Below are 13,585 nucleotides of genomic sequence, written 5' to 3'. Positions count from 1 at the left end.
GTTCTTGTTATAATTATTTTAGGGTTACGATGCAGATATGGATGAACTTAATTTGGTGTTTTGTTTCAGGCAGCTAAACATTCAGGTTACCCAACTGATGGTGCCTTGAAACCAAAAATTACCCATGTTGGTTTCGGTCTTGGCTTTGGAGAAGATGGAGCCAAGTGAGGTGGTCCGATTGATTGATCTGCTTGACGAAGCCAAGGATCGTAGCAAAATGTTCTTATTGAACGTGTATGATATCCTTTGACCTATGTTCAAGTGGGTAATGATTTCTTTAAATCATAATCAGGTAAGGGTGAAGAGTGGACTGACCAGGAGCTCGATCAAACTGCGGAGGCTTTTGGTTACGGTGCTGCAAAGTAAGCTGCCTGAACATTATAAGTTTTTCCTTGTTGAAAATTGTAATAATTATTTTTGTCGTGTTCGTAATGAATGGGGTGGGATAGAATTTTACGAGAGCATATAAACTGTGACTAGTGCCACAGATTTTTCTCTTCCGGAGCGTGAAAACTCCATGATATCCAGATTATAGAAACAACTTGAGAAGAGAATGTATATGAATAATTGCATGCTTAGTCCATCCTGTAGATTGTTCGTAGAACGGGACTTTAATTAAGTATGCAACTTTGTATCTATAATGTTAAGTGATGCTACATTTTCCAGCTCGTTGTTTTAGTGATTGCAGTTGACATACTCTTAAAAATGTCCTACCTACTATGAATTTGTTTCTTTGCTATTGAAAAATATGTTGGAGTTAAATTCTCAGTTGACCACTCCTTTTTGTGCTTGTTGCCTTCCTTGCGTCTTTAGCTTGAGTCTTCGTGATTACTGCTGCGATATGTGTGGAACTCGCAGTTGTGTTTTTCCCCTTCACTTTTCAGAACGTGGAGGAGACCTGCGCCAATCTGTTGCCGAATGTTTTGTAGGAATACCTATACAATTTTTATTAGAAGTCTTCACCAAAAAAATTCTACTCCAATTGCTAGGTACATCCGTGATGAGTACTCAGTAATGTCACATATCTGGGGGTGAACCGAAAGCCAACTACAAACTCAACGATGGGGTATGATGATTGTGTAGAAGCAAAGACACAGAGCCTTATGAAACTTTCTACTTGATTGTAGAATGAAGTAAACGGAGTTGTTGTTCATTTGCCTTACCTTCCGAGGAAAATCGTAAATGCGTTTCACATACATGAAATTTGGTTTTGGTGAATATGCTTGAGGTTTTGTTGAAAACCATCACAACAATCTTAATTTATCTTCATCAATTGCATTCTAAAACCGTGCAGGTTGTCGGTTCTTCGGAGGACTGTGAAGCAACAACCATTCTGCTTGGAATCGAACTGGTTTACAAAATATGATGGTGGACGAAAAGTGTTGTAACCATCGTAATAGAGACATTGAATGCTTGTTTTCCATTTGCACTGTAAATTCTACTCAGAATTCAATTGATAACATTTATTTTCTTTTAAATTACGGTTCTATATTTTATTTCTTCTTATATTTTTTAAGAATCCGATCCAACATGTTATTTTCCAGTCAAATTCGAAGTGTTGAAATTAGAACCTTGTTGTCCTTCAAGTTCTGAAACTTTGGAGCCCTTGTCTTTTGATGATTGGTTTTTATTCAATCTGAAAAGAAAATGTACTTTCCAGCATAAGGTGCCTTAGAATGTTGTGTTTGCTATTGTTTTGTGACATTGTTGGAAAAGGACGTGCCATCATGCACGTGTTTAATCTTCCTTGTTTTGAGCCTCCTAATTTCAGTTTCAATATCACTCTATAATTTGCAAAATGATACTACTGATACAGTGCTAATTGCCGCCTGGATTTGCATCGATCTTAGGCTATGTGAAGGATCGATTAAAGTAAAGCTGTCTGCTTCTCGAGCTATATGTTAGGCTGCTAGCTAGATTTATGTAGTCATCTAATACGTACACTCTCGCAACTGCTGGTTTTCATTTGCAACATTCAATTGAATGTGGGAAGTTGACATTCTTCTCAAGCTGCATATTGTGATGCTACTTGCAAATTCCTCTCTCACTCTCTTGCACTCTCTTGCACACTTGCGTCGTTGTTTTCATTTCGCGAGTGCCCATGTTTTTTTTTCAGACGCTTTTTTATGGTATTTTTTTCCTTTCAATTTATGTGTTTTGTTTTCTTGTATTAGAAACTTTCACATTCAAACTCTACAACCAAAATATACTATTCAAACAACTTAACAAATCTCATCACTTGAAATCCCATCATTTTTTAAATTTGTAATATAGAAACCAAAAGAAAATAAAATAATATAAGAAAAAAAAATGATGGGATTTCAAGTGATGAGATTTGTTAATTAAGTTTCTTGTTTAATAATTCATCAGTATGTTTCAGAGATTGGGTAACTAAGCTTGCTCATGATTCCGCCAAGTTGACTTTTGACTTGGTGTTGACAACTATATGGAGCATTTGGAGAGCTCGTAATGATCTTTTGTAGAAAGGTACAATCAATCATCCGCGTGATATGGCTATGAGAGCAGAGGAATGGATGCTTGCTTTTAGACACTATCACTCCCCTAGCAAAATGGTATCGATGCAAACCGTACAAAAGTGGTCTTCTCCTGACACAGGTTTCTTAAAGTGTAACTTCGATGCTGCTTGAGATGAGAGATCGAGGAAAGGTGGCGTTGGGGTGATTATTAGCAACTGTAGTGGTGAATTCTTGCAATTTGCTCAGGAAATAGTTTCATGCAGCTCGGGGATTTTTTCGAAGGGGATTCCAACTTGACCCTTGCGGCAATGAATGGGGAGGGCGATGATCACTCTGTATAATTTGGATGTAGGAATTTCTAATACAAGAAAAAAAACATAAAAATTGAAAAAAATAAAAAAACATACAAAAAATAAACGTCTCAAAAAACACAAGTGTGCAAGAGAGAGAGAGAGAGAAAAACGAAATGATGCAGTAAATACTCAAACAGTAAATAATGCAGTAAATAGTCTCATCTACTAAGATGATGATGAAAGATAAGATTTTCTTTCCTCTTATTTTTCTTTTTTTTTCACTCTCTACTGTTTGAATGTTCAAAATTTTATTTTTGTAGAAAGTAAAAGAAATAAAAAGTAGAGAGAGAAAGAAGAAGGAAAAAAAATGAGAGAAGGGGAGGAAGGGGAGAGAATCCATGATGAAAACCTAACCAATTTAGCTAGTATTATTTTACTTTAGGGTTTAGGTCCTTTAGGGCTAAAACCAATCCAACTAAAATCCATTAAGCTCTACTATTTTTCCCCTTAATTTAATTGATTCCTTTAATTAAACTATTTACAAATACATAATACTATCACATTACATGCACGTCGCATATGCATGCATGTCACCGTCCATGGTAGCAGCTAACGTAGGACGACTTCTTTTGTTAGATGATGAGTTTCAGTTACAAGAAAAGAGAGACAGGGAGGAGAGAGAGAGACTATCGAATGGGGCTGGGTTTAGGGCTGGAGGGTTGCTTCCTTTTATAGGGGGGAGGGATGAGAAACTTCATTATATTGCCTGCCAGAAGAAAATAACCCAAAACATTTACCCTTGTCTTTCTTCTGTCAAGAGAAAAGTAACCCCCAAATTATGTACCCAGAAAATTAAGATTACAACAAATCAGATAAAATTAAAAAACTTACAGCATAAAAGCTGAAGAGGAGCTGAATATTGTTTCGACCAAAAAAATATTTTACTGCCCACATCAGTGGTTGTGGGTGTAACTGTGACATCCCACATCACTCAGGGAATGATACTTATATGTATATTCTTATCCCTACCTAACATGAGGCCTTTTGGGAGCTCACTGGCTTCGGGTTCCATGGGAACTTCGAAGTTAAGCGAGTAGCGCGTGAGAGCACTTCCAAGATGCTGAGAAGTTGCTCGTGAGTTCCCAAAAATAAAACTGTGAGGGAATGGTAAGCCCAAAGCGGACAATATCGTGCTACGGTGGTGGAGCAGGCCCGGGAAGTGATCCGTCCCGGGCCGGGATGTGACAATTTGGTATCAGAACTTAACCCTGGTCGTGGTGTGCCGACGAGGACGTCGGGCCCCTAAGGGGGGTGGATTGTGACATCTCACATCACCCAAGGGAGTGATCCTTATATGTATATTCTCATCCCTACCTAGCATGAGGCCTTTTGGGAGTTCATTGGCTTCGGGTTCCATGGGAACTCCGAAGTTAAGCGAGTAGCGCGTGAGAGCACTTCCGGGATGGGTGACCCACTGGGAAGTTGCTCGTGAGTTCCCAAAAACAAAACCGTGAGGAAATGGTAAGTCTAAAACGGACAATATCGTGCTATGATGATGGAGCGGGCTCGAAAAATGATCCCCGGGCCGGGATGTGACAGTAACTTTTCAACTCATATTTATTATTATTTTTTTCATGAAGAAGAAATAGGGGAAATATCTTTTTTCTTTTGCCCGAGAAGAAAGGTGAAAGAACCGCATGCATGTGATGCTTAAAGGTTGAGAGACGATGCGTGAATGGTTTCTTTCTTCACGTACGGCCATTACTTTTTTACAAAGCATGGCGAAAATAATGTTTGATTTTGTTTTTTGTTTTGATGGATTTGACGGGACATCGGAACCCACTGATGTGCAAGGATGACACGAAAGAGCTGTTTCCCCTTCGTGCGTGCATGCAGTACTTTCTGCACATACATTGATTATGCATGTTTGCTTCATTGTATTTTATACAGGATAATGCTTAAAAATTAAATTTACAAACTAAATGATTTGTCATTAATAAACAATACGCATGTTATTAATATTTAATTAATAATTTAATCATCAACAACCACATTATTTAATTTAAAATTTTAATCTTTTTAACATTACTCATTTATATATGTAGCTTCATATAAGTCGCGTTTGATTACTATCCATGCATGCTAATTAATATATTCACAATTTAACGATCAATATTGATAAAATATGATATTCTCTTATTTTGTTAGTCCATCAAACCATTAAACAGTAAAAGTATTAAGCAAATACATGTAACAATAGTCTCTAGCCAGTCCCCATAAAAGTCAAATTTTTAATAAAATTTAGGGTAAATTTCTGTTTACTATTCTCATATTTTATGGTTTTGAACATTTAATACATTAAGTTTTTTTTCATCCCAGAATCATACATAAAGTGTAGATTTTGGAACAGTCTCATACATCCGTTAGTCAAACTGTTAAGTTTCCCGTTAAGTGATGACGTGGCGTCCATGTGGACAATGACTGGCGGCTACGTGTCATTAAGGGGACTACGTGGATTTTCTTTCTTTCTTTCTTCCGTTCAGAGGTGACATGGATTTTTTTTTTTCTTTTTCTCTTTCTTTCTCTCTTATTCTTCTTCCTTTCTTCTCTTCCTTTCTCCCCAGAATCCCCACCTCCCTCTGTCTGCAAGGTCTTTCTCTCCCTCTCTGTGTGCAGCCCATACCGTTGCCTATAAACCCATACTTCGGAAGCGGGCAGGACCTTTGCGGTGGTGGGTGTACAACTTGAAAACGGAACCCGCACCCTTCGCCAAAGGGACAAACCCAGACCCCGGGCCACAATCCCTACCTCTCTCCCTCTCCCTCAACATGGCCTCCCAACTACGAAACCCTCAGCGAGGGATCCCTTCTACTCATCCCTCTCCCTCTCTCTATCCAATTGCGAAACCCACGATCTGGGTTTTGCTTTTTTTTTTTTTTTTTTTTTTTTTTTTTTTTTTAACTTTTCTTTAAATAATTATTCTTTCGCGTTGTCTCCAACCATATGTTCGTTGTCTACGAATTCATCCACTGCGCCAACCTAGCCGACTGCCTGCGGAACCCCAACAATCCGAATTTCACGGTCCCGTCCTCTCTCTCTCTGATTTCTGAGCCGAAGCTCTGCCCTCCTACGCCACCCCTAGATTTGGTTGATTTGCAGGATTTTTGGAGGCCATTGTGAAGGGATTAGGGTTTAAAGTGAAGGATCTGAAGGTGTCGAGGTTCGATTTAAGAGACGCGCAGGTGGGGCATTCGGTGGCATACGAGTTCGACGTGGAGGTGGACAACAAGGTCCTGCCTCTCAAGCTTCTGGAGGACGTCGACTTGCCCATTTTTAGGGTCAAGGACGAAAAATGGGTTGGTCCAGAAAGGCAAATTGGCGGGGGGGGGGGAGGATTCTCAGGAGAAAGGAATAGAAGAAGAAGAAGAAGAAGAAGAGAGAGAGAGAAAAAATCCACGTCACCTTTGAAGAGAAGAAAGAAAGGAAAAAAAATCCACGTGGACACGTGATACCCAGTCATTGTCCATATGGGTGCCACGTTATCACTCAACGGGAGACTTAACAGTTTAATTAATGGATGTATGAGACTAACCCATAATTTACACTTTAGGCATAACTCTGGGACGAAAAAAATTTGATGTACTAAATGTTGAAAACCATGAAACATGAGGGTAGTAAACAGATATTTACCCTAAAATTTACAACCTAAATGAAGCACCTGACTTCCTTCTTTTCAGAAAGGGCATTTTGATACAGATGCTTAGCTTTTGAAATTTTGAGATTAAACATCCATGTCTTTTAGAATTTTGATTAAACATCCTCCTGCAATTTAGGTTCCACATAATACAAAACTACACAATTTGCCATTATATGCACTCTACCAATTAGCTATAAAATCCGTAGTGGTTATGACTCAGTATTCAATTTCAATAGAAATTCTTTTACAATTTAAAAAAACGACTTGATATTTGCTTATGCTTCTTGCGTACCTTTTTCTTCCAACTCCACACCGTATTAATTGATAGCACACACCAATGTCAAATTGCCATCAAAGATGGTGGGGTACGATATATTGTACATCTTCAAATCTGTATATTAACACTAAAGCGTAAGCCTTTTGTTTTACCACACTTTGTATCGATATTTTCATAATTTTTCACGTACCATGGTACGTTTGGAAAGTTCGCTTCGATTGACTCAATTTCCTTTTAGATATTATAATGGTTACGTTTCACTTGAACACAAGTACGTTTCAAATTGCATGGTACAATTTAATTTGACATTGGTACGTTTTAATTTAACTTTGGTACGTTTTAATTTGATATTGGTACGTTTCAATTTGACATCGGTATGTTTCTATTTGAAAAATAAATTGTGGTGATCCATGTCAAGAGATACAAGATGCAATATGTGTGCATACTCAATAATGGTGGATATAAAGATCGCAGAACATTCATAAGCCAATAAAATAGATCGTTGTTTATGAACACCTAATCTCTCTATATCCCCTAACAAATTTCAGCTTATTTTTACTAGTTATTCTATGTCTATCTCTTTCTCTCTCCCCTGCAAAAGTCTTCACGCTTGCATCTCTCTTTTGATGAACTGGGTGAGAGAAACAAAAAAGCAGAAAACATGGTCTCTGATTTTTAGGGAGATAATTCAGAATTAATAAGTGATATTAAAGGATAAACTGGAAATGAGGAGTATATATCCGTTTACTTTGAGAAAAATACATTAATAACAGATAAATGAATTAAATTAGAAATTGCTGATGTAGACATAAATTAAAGCACCCTAATTAAAATTTTAAAAGTTAAATCAAAACTTACAAACCTGCAAATGTTTAGTTTAAAAAATGTGAAAAAGAAGTGGTAGAATCTAATTTTCTCTTTTCGGAACATGCTTGGGAAAGGTTCAATCTGTGAAACAAAACCATCAAATAAGATTTTGGATCCTCTCCTGAGCAAGGGTCTGAATGCTCCTGACCTAATAACACGAACCGTTGGATTTTGATCTAACGGCTACAAACAGGAAGCCCCTCTAAAAGTTATAATAATTATAGCCGTTTAATCAAAATTCAACGGTCCGTGTTATTAGGTCAAGAGGATTCGGACCCCCTGCTCAGGAGAGGATCCAAATCCATTAAATAAAAGGTTCAATCTTTTATTATAATTATTAGAAAAGTGTTGTCTTTATAGAATTTAACCTGTTTAACTGAAGAAGACAAAGCTTTGCAGCTAACTATGATGTTCTCCTCAAACAAGTTTCTACATGTTTGCAATTTTTTCAATGACAAACATATCGAACACAACAACATTTCTTATTCGTACGCGTTTGATTTAAATAGGGAAATACATGCAGTTTTTTTGTTTGCTGATGTCCACAAACAATCATTCGAAATTTTCTTGGTATAGGAGACTACAAGTTGTCATGTTAGCTAGTTCACCACTGAGGATTTGCGAGGCATGTTTGACAGCTCTGGAGACCCCATAAACTTCATGTTGCAGATTTCCACGACTTTTCAATGCCTTCATCTATTCCAGGGAAGGATATCGATCCATAATCGTCATGCTTTGAGGGCCCGTAAATCTGCCAAAATACTATACTAATTAGTCCATCTTGTATCAATCAAAATCCGAGATCACAGGGTTAGGAAAACAAAATGCTCTTGAGAGATCGTCAAACGCAAATGAAAGAACAATGGATACAACTTTAGTTAAATTTACATGACGATTTGTAAGAAACATACCAAATGCTTATAGCATGACCTTCCAACACTAGTACAAAAACATGTTTGTGCGACGAAAACTTGCGCGACGCATTAAATAGTCCATCTTGATCTGTAAATGCAGGCTCTGCCATCGTTAGTCTGTCATTCAGCTCTCTCACCTTCAAATGATCTTTCTTCCATATGAACTGCCAACCTTTATTTTGTTCTATTTCCCGGAGAATCATGGTTCGGTTCTGTATTCATATGAAATGAAAGTGTTTGATCAAGATTTATAGGAAACTCGATCGATACCACTAGTACAAAAACATGTTTGCGCGACACTAAACACAAAATGTCTCGCAAACGGCCATTGCGTGACGAAGGTATTCGTCACACAAAGCTATTTTGCACGACAAAGGTGCACCTACAAAGGTGCACAACATTTGGAGTTGCTTCTCTTACCTTCCTACCTGTTTACTAGTTAGTCTCTATGGCATGTGTCTGGTTAAATGGCTTGTACGAAGTAAACTGTTTTTGTACGATACTTTGATCATATCAATTAGTCTAATGAAGTTTTGGTACCTTTGATTGATTACAATGTTTGGTAATCCCAATGTCGGATTACCTTTTTTTTTTTTTTTTTTTTTTCACTTGATGCACTTTTTTTTTGTTGGCTATGAAAATGGATAGGTAGTTCCTCTTGTTTTGAAATTAAGAATGTTGGTAACTACTTATTACTTTGGCTGCTAATTGATTAGTTTCAAATGCAAGAAATGATTAGTTTATAATGTTATAATTTTATGGTTCAAAAAGTGTATAGATGTCGCGGTTGATCACTCATCGTCGGAGTGTGACTAATGAGCCTCCCGCATTATCAGCATCTACTGCTCCAGGCGTGAGTGCTCCATTGATTGGGGAGCCTACACCCTTTACTGAGGCTACTCCTACGGCGTCCCAGGTGCCCGTCTCATTGACGTCATCAGTGTCGGTTCAACCGCTCAGTGCACGACGGCCCTACTGGCGCCGCCGCGAGCCGGAGCCTTCTAATCACACTTCCTCAGCATCCAAAGTCGAGGGTGAGGCCTCCCAGCCAGGTAGTGTTTTCTAATTCTCGATCACTATGTTGTATTTTTTTTCATTTTAAAATTATTATTTTTATGATGGTGAAAATTTGCTGGATTGTGAAAATGTGATGGGGGTTGTGAATTACTGTTATTTTACTGTTTTAAGGTTTTGGGAAATGCTATACTATTAGGGGAGGTTGTGTCGAATTTTCTGTACAAATTTAAGCTTAGGGATTTCACCATTTAATTATTTTTGGTCAGCTAAAAAAAACACCAGGGGGCCTAGTCGAATGTTGAATGAGGCATAGAGCGTACGTCTGACCAGCTCCAAGATCAAGATTGAGTATGACCTGCAACATTGTGGAGCGGCTACCTCACAGCAGCATAGCAGTGTCACTAGTAGTTGTGGTGTTGTTATTAAACAAAATTGTCCTATGCAGTGAGAGTCTTGGGCAGAAATTCCCAAGGGGACGAAGAAACTGGTGCAAGACAAATTGTCGGTTAGTATATTAATTTTTAGCCTTTACCATTTTTTTAATTTTGTTTACAAATATTAAAAACCAAAATATGTTACCTTAATATTATTAAATTTCTTACTATTATTTTATTATTTTTCATATTCGTAGGTCAATTTTGATCTTGAGGACATATCCCCCGAGACCATGGCCACTTAGAAGAGACCTTAGCAACTCGGTACAAACATTGGAAGAACAATCTTCACACGCATTTTAAGCTATGGGATGATCTGAAGTTTGCTCAACTACATGGTTGCCCAATCAAGTTGCAAGACCGGCCGAAGGATTAGGACTGACTCTGTAAACATTTTACGGACCCAAAATTTGTGGTATGTACATAATATTTTAATAATAATTTATTATTGTTTTAGTTATTTTTTTAAGCTTTCTTTATTAATTTATTTCAAATAGTCGCACTAACATGTATATTGTGTGTTTAACAGAAGAAATCCATTGCTGGCAAGATAGCTCGGGACTCAAAGACACTTCTCCACCATTCCGATTCGAAACCCTTTTCGTATAGACTTGAGGCACGACGTTAGATAAAAGTATATTAATTTTGAAATTTTATACAATTTATTTATTATTATTGATTAATAAAATTTTCTTAATGTTTTTTTCTTCAGGAGGGTTCTAAGTTCCCAGAGATCAACATGTTCGAGGATGTTTACGTTCGACCTAGTGATGAGATAGTTAAACAGCTTCATGTAAGTATATGTAATTGTTATTATTTTTATATGTATGAATCGTTCAAATATTATTTATATTCTGTTATTAAACATTATATGTTTTTTTCTTTATCATTACAGGTTGCTGTGGTGGAACAGTGCACTACTGTTCTCCAAGAAGCAACATCGTAGCTTCCCCTGGAGACCCCGATCAAGGACGTCACGATACCTGAGGATGCAAGTTTTCAGATCCTGACTAATGTCATGGATCAGAACTTCGATCGTTGTCATGGCAAAGTTGTTCGGTGTATGGGGAAAGCGCGAGTTCGTGAAACGGATGCCTATTCTTCTATATCGAACACAGCAGAGGTCAGTGCATTGAAGGAGGAAGTAACAACCCTAAAGGGTCAGCTTGCGGTCCAGGGTGAGCAGATAAGGGCCCAGGACGAGCAGATTAGGGCCCATGACGAGCAGATTAAGGCCCAGGGCGAGCAGATTAGGGCTCAGGGCAAGGAGATGAAGGCCTATGTCGGGCATGTGAGAGACCTTGTACGAGCCATATAGATGTTTAGCCTCCAAATCTCGCTACCAGTACCTGATCTTGCTACACCTTCGACCTCCGAGCCACTTCATTCTGCCGATACCCAGTATCCTGATGTATCAAACCTAGAAGACTACTTGTAGTTTTTTCTTTTTTTTTGTTCAGACATCTTGTATGTACATTTTCATATATTTTATAATTAAATACTTTTCCTTGGTTAATTAATTATTGTTTAGAATTTAATTACAATATTTATTAAAAATTTAAAAAATAATATTTTTGACCAAAACAAAAAAAAAGGGTTCGCGCGACGAAGATTCTACCTACGTCGTGCAAAGGCACCTAAGCCACTTTGCGCGATGTAGGGACACAAGTCATGCAAAGCTACTTTGCGCGACAAATGTTTCTTTTTTGTCCCGCAAACCCTTCTGTCACTGCCTTGCCTCGACGGTTAGAGCACGACAAAGGTGCGTTGGGCTAAGTTTTGCGCGACGTTTTTTGACTTTGCGCGACGAAGGACCTGCGTCGTGCAAAGTGTTTTTTGTAGTGTACCTCTATCTGGTTGTTTATTTATGTGGATGCTCTTTTGAGCTCATCAATGGATTTGAACAGAGGAGTTAAGTTTATGTTCATGTCCGAAATATCATCTTCCAAGTCCTTCTATATGTCTGGCATTTAGAGTTTCAATATACTATTTTGTATCACAAGTTTCTCCACGTAACTAATACATTTGATTGTTTCAAAAGTGAATGTAGCGGTTAATTAGAAGAAAATGTTTGCCATACTTGTAGCTCCATTGCGTACGAGAGATCATCAAAAGGCAAAAATTCTGCATCCTCTAGCCAAAGAGCTACCAGACCCCATACACTTGCCACTGTGATCGACAGCAATCAATTAAATCGAGGTGCTTGAATTTAAACTGTCAAGGGGGATGCAAGTAGAATTGTCTGAGATGCCTATGAAACATGTTACATGCAAGTAGAATTTAAACTTAAGGCTGACCTGTTACATGCCTATGAAACATTGGATCAACAAATTTTTGCATCTATATAAAGTCATCATAAATTGAATGGTACATTGGGCATCCTGCAATTTTAAAATTGTTTATTAGTAATTAAAAGCACAATGTTTCCTGTTTTTTCAGGGGCAACCATGGTTCGAGTGTTAGGCCAAATTGCACAAGACAAATGTACGCCGAGGTTTACACCAATTTTTTTTTTGCAGCTTCCCTAATCTTTGGGCAATCTACGTTACACATCAAAAGCAGCTTCTGTTATGTTTTCTTTCTTGTGCACGAACTTGATGACGATACATAATTCAAATCCACAATTACCTCTAGTCTCTAACAGTGCTGCAGTGCCACTATTTGGGTCAACAGCTCCAAATGTCCACGCATCCCGGTGAATGTGAATACCCAGAATGACTAATCTACGAAGTTTTGGCAAAGGAGTAACTAATCATGCTAAGGTGGATCTCACATTCAAATCATAATAGATGCTAACAGTAAAATTCGAGACTTATAGCCGAAATTTGTTAATCGAACCCGAAACATTCAGTCCCATTTCTCTGGAGCAAAATGTGATCAAACAAATGAATTTTGAAGTGATTCAAATTGGTGGACGTTTGCCCTTAGTTTGTTCATGTCAAAATTTCAGCTTTTTCTACCAAGCCATTATTTTTTGGCAATTAAATAGAGAAGTAATGCGCATTGCTGGAAAGTAATGTTTTTGGGTTTAATTACGATTTTTTTTTGCCTAAGATGACCTCTTTTGGGTTCGTTGCCTTCTGGAGAAGTTTTCAAATTATTTCAAGCTCTAAGTCCAGCCATCTTGGCCCAATTTTGGAAGAGATTTGGGTCCAAAACATGGCTGTACAGATTCTAGGAAAATTTTCCTAATCAATTTAGGATTGTGTTTTTAATTTATTTGGTTTCTTAGTTTTATTCTATGTCAAGGAATGAACTTTCTATGTTGTATAAATAAGCCACTGTGGTCGGCCCTAGTTCCTCTCTTTTTATGCAATTTTCGGAGAAGGGATTTTGGCCAAAGTTTAGAGATTCCAAGACTTATACTTTCAAGGAGTTTTCATTCTTTTTCTATTTCAATAAAGATAGTTTTGATTTTAATTATCAATATGCGTAATTAATTCTCTTTGCTAGGGTAAGGCCACAAGCCTTAGAAAGAATATGTAGCCTCTTTGTAATTTGCTTATGATATTATGCATGCAGATTTTGAATTTTTAATCACCGGTTTAAAATATCTATTTGTCTTAGTGATTTGTGACCATTAGAATATTTAGAAAAGTAATTTGATGC

General features: G+C 37.5%; 1 pseudogene; it reads right to left on the bottom strand.

Moving 5' to 3' along the window:
- Positions 1-8,163: 8,163 nt before the first annotated feature.
- Positions 8,164-12,833, bottom strand: LOC137747449 (probable glutamate carboxypeptidase LAMP1; annotated as a pseudogene).
- Between the last annotated feature and the right edge of the window lie 752 nt (positions 12,834-13,585).

This window comes from Pyrus communis, chromosome 1 (genome assembly GCF_963583255.1).
Source record: "Pyrus communis chromosome 1, drPyrComm1.1, whole genome shotgun sequence".
Taxonomy (NCBI): Eukaryota; Viridiplantae; Streptophyta; class Magnoliopsida; order Rosales; family Rosaceae; genus Pyrus; species Pyrus communis.
This window is presented reverse-complemented; position numbering and strand designations above follow the sequence as displayed.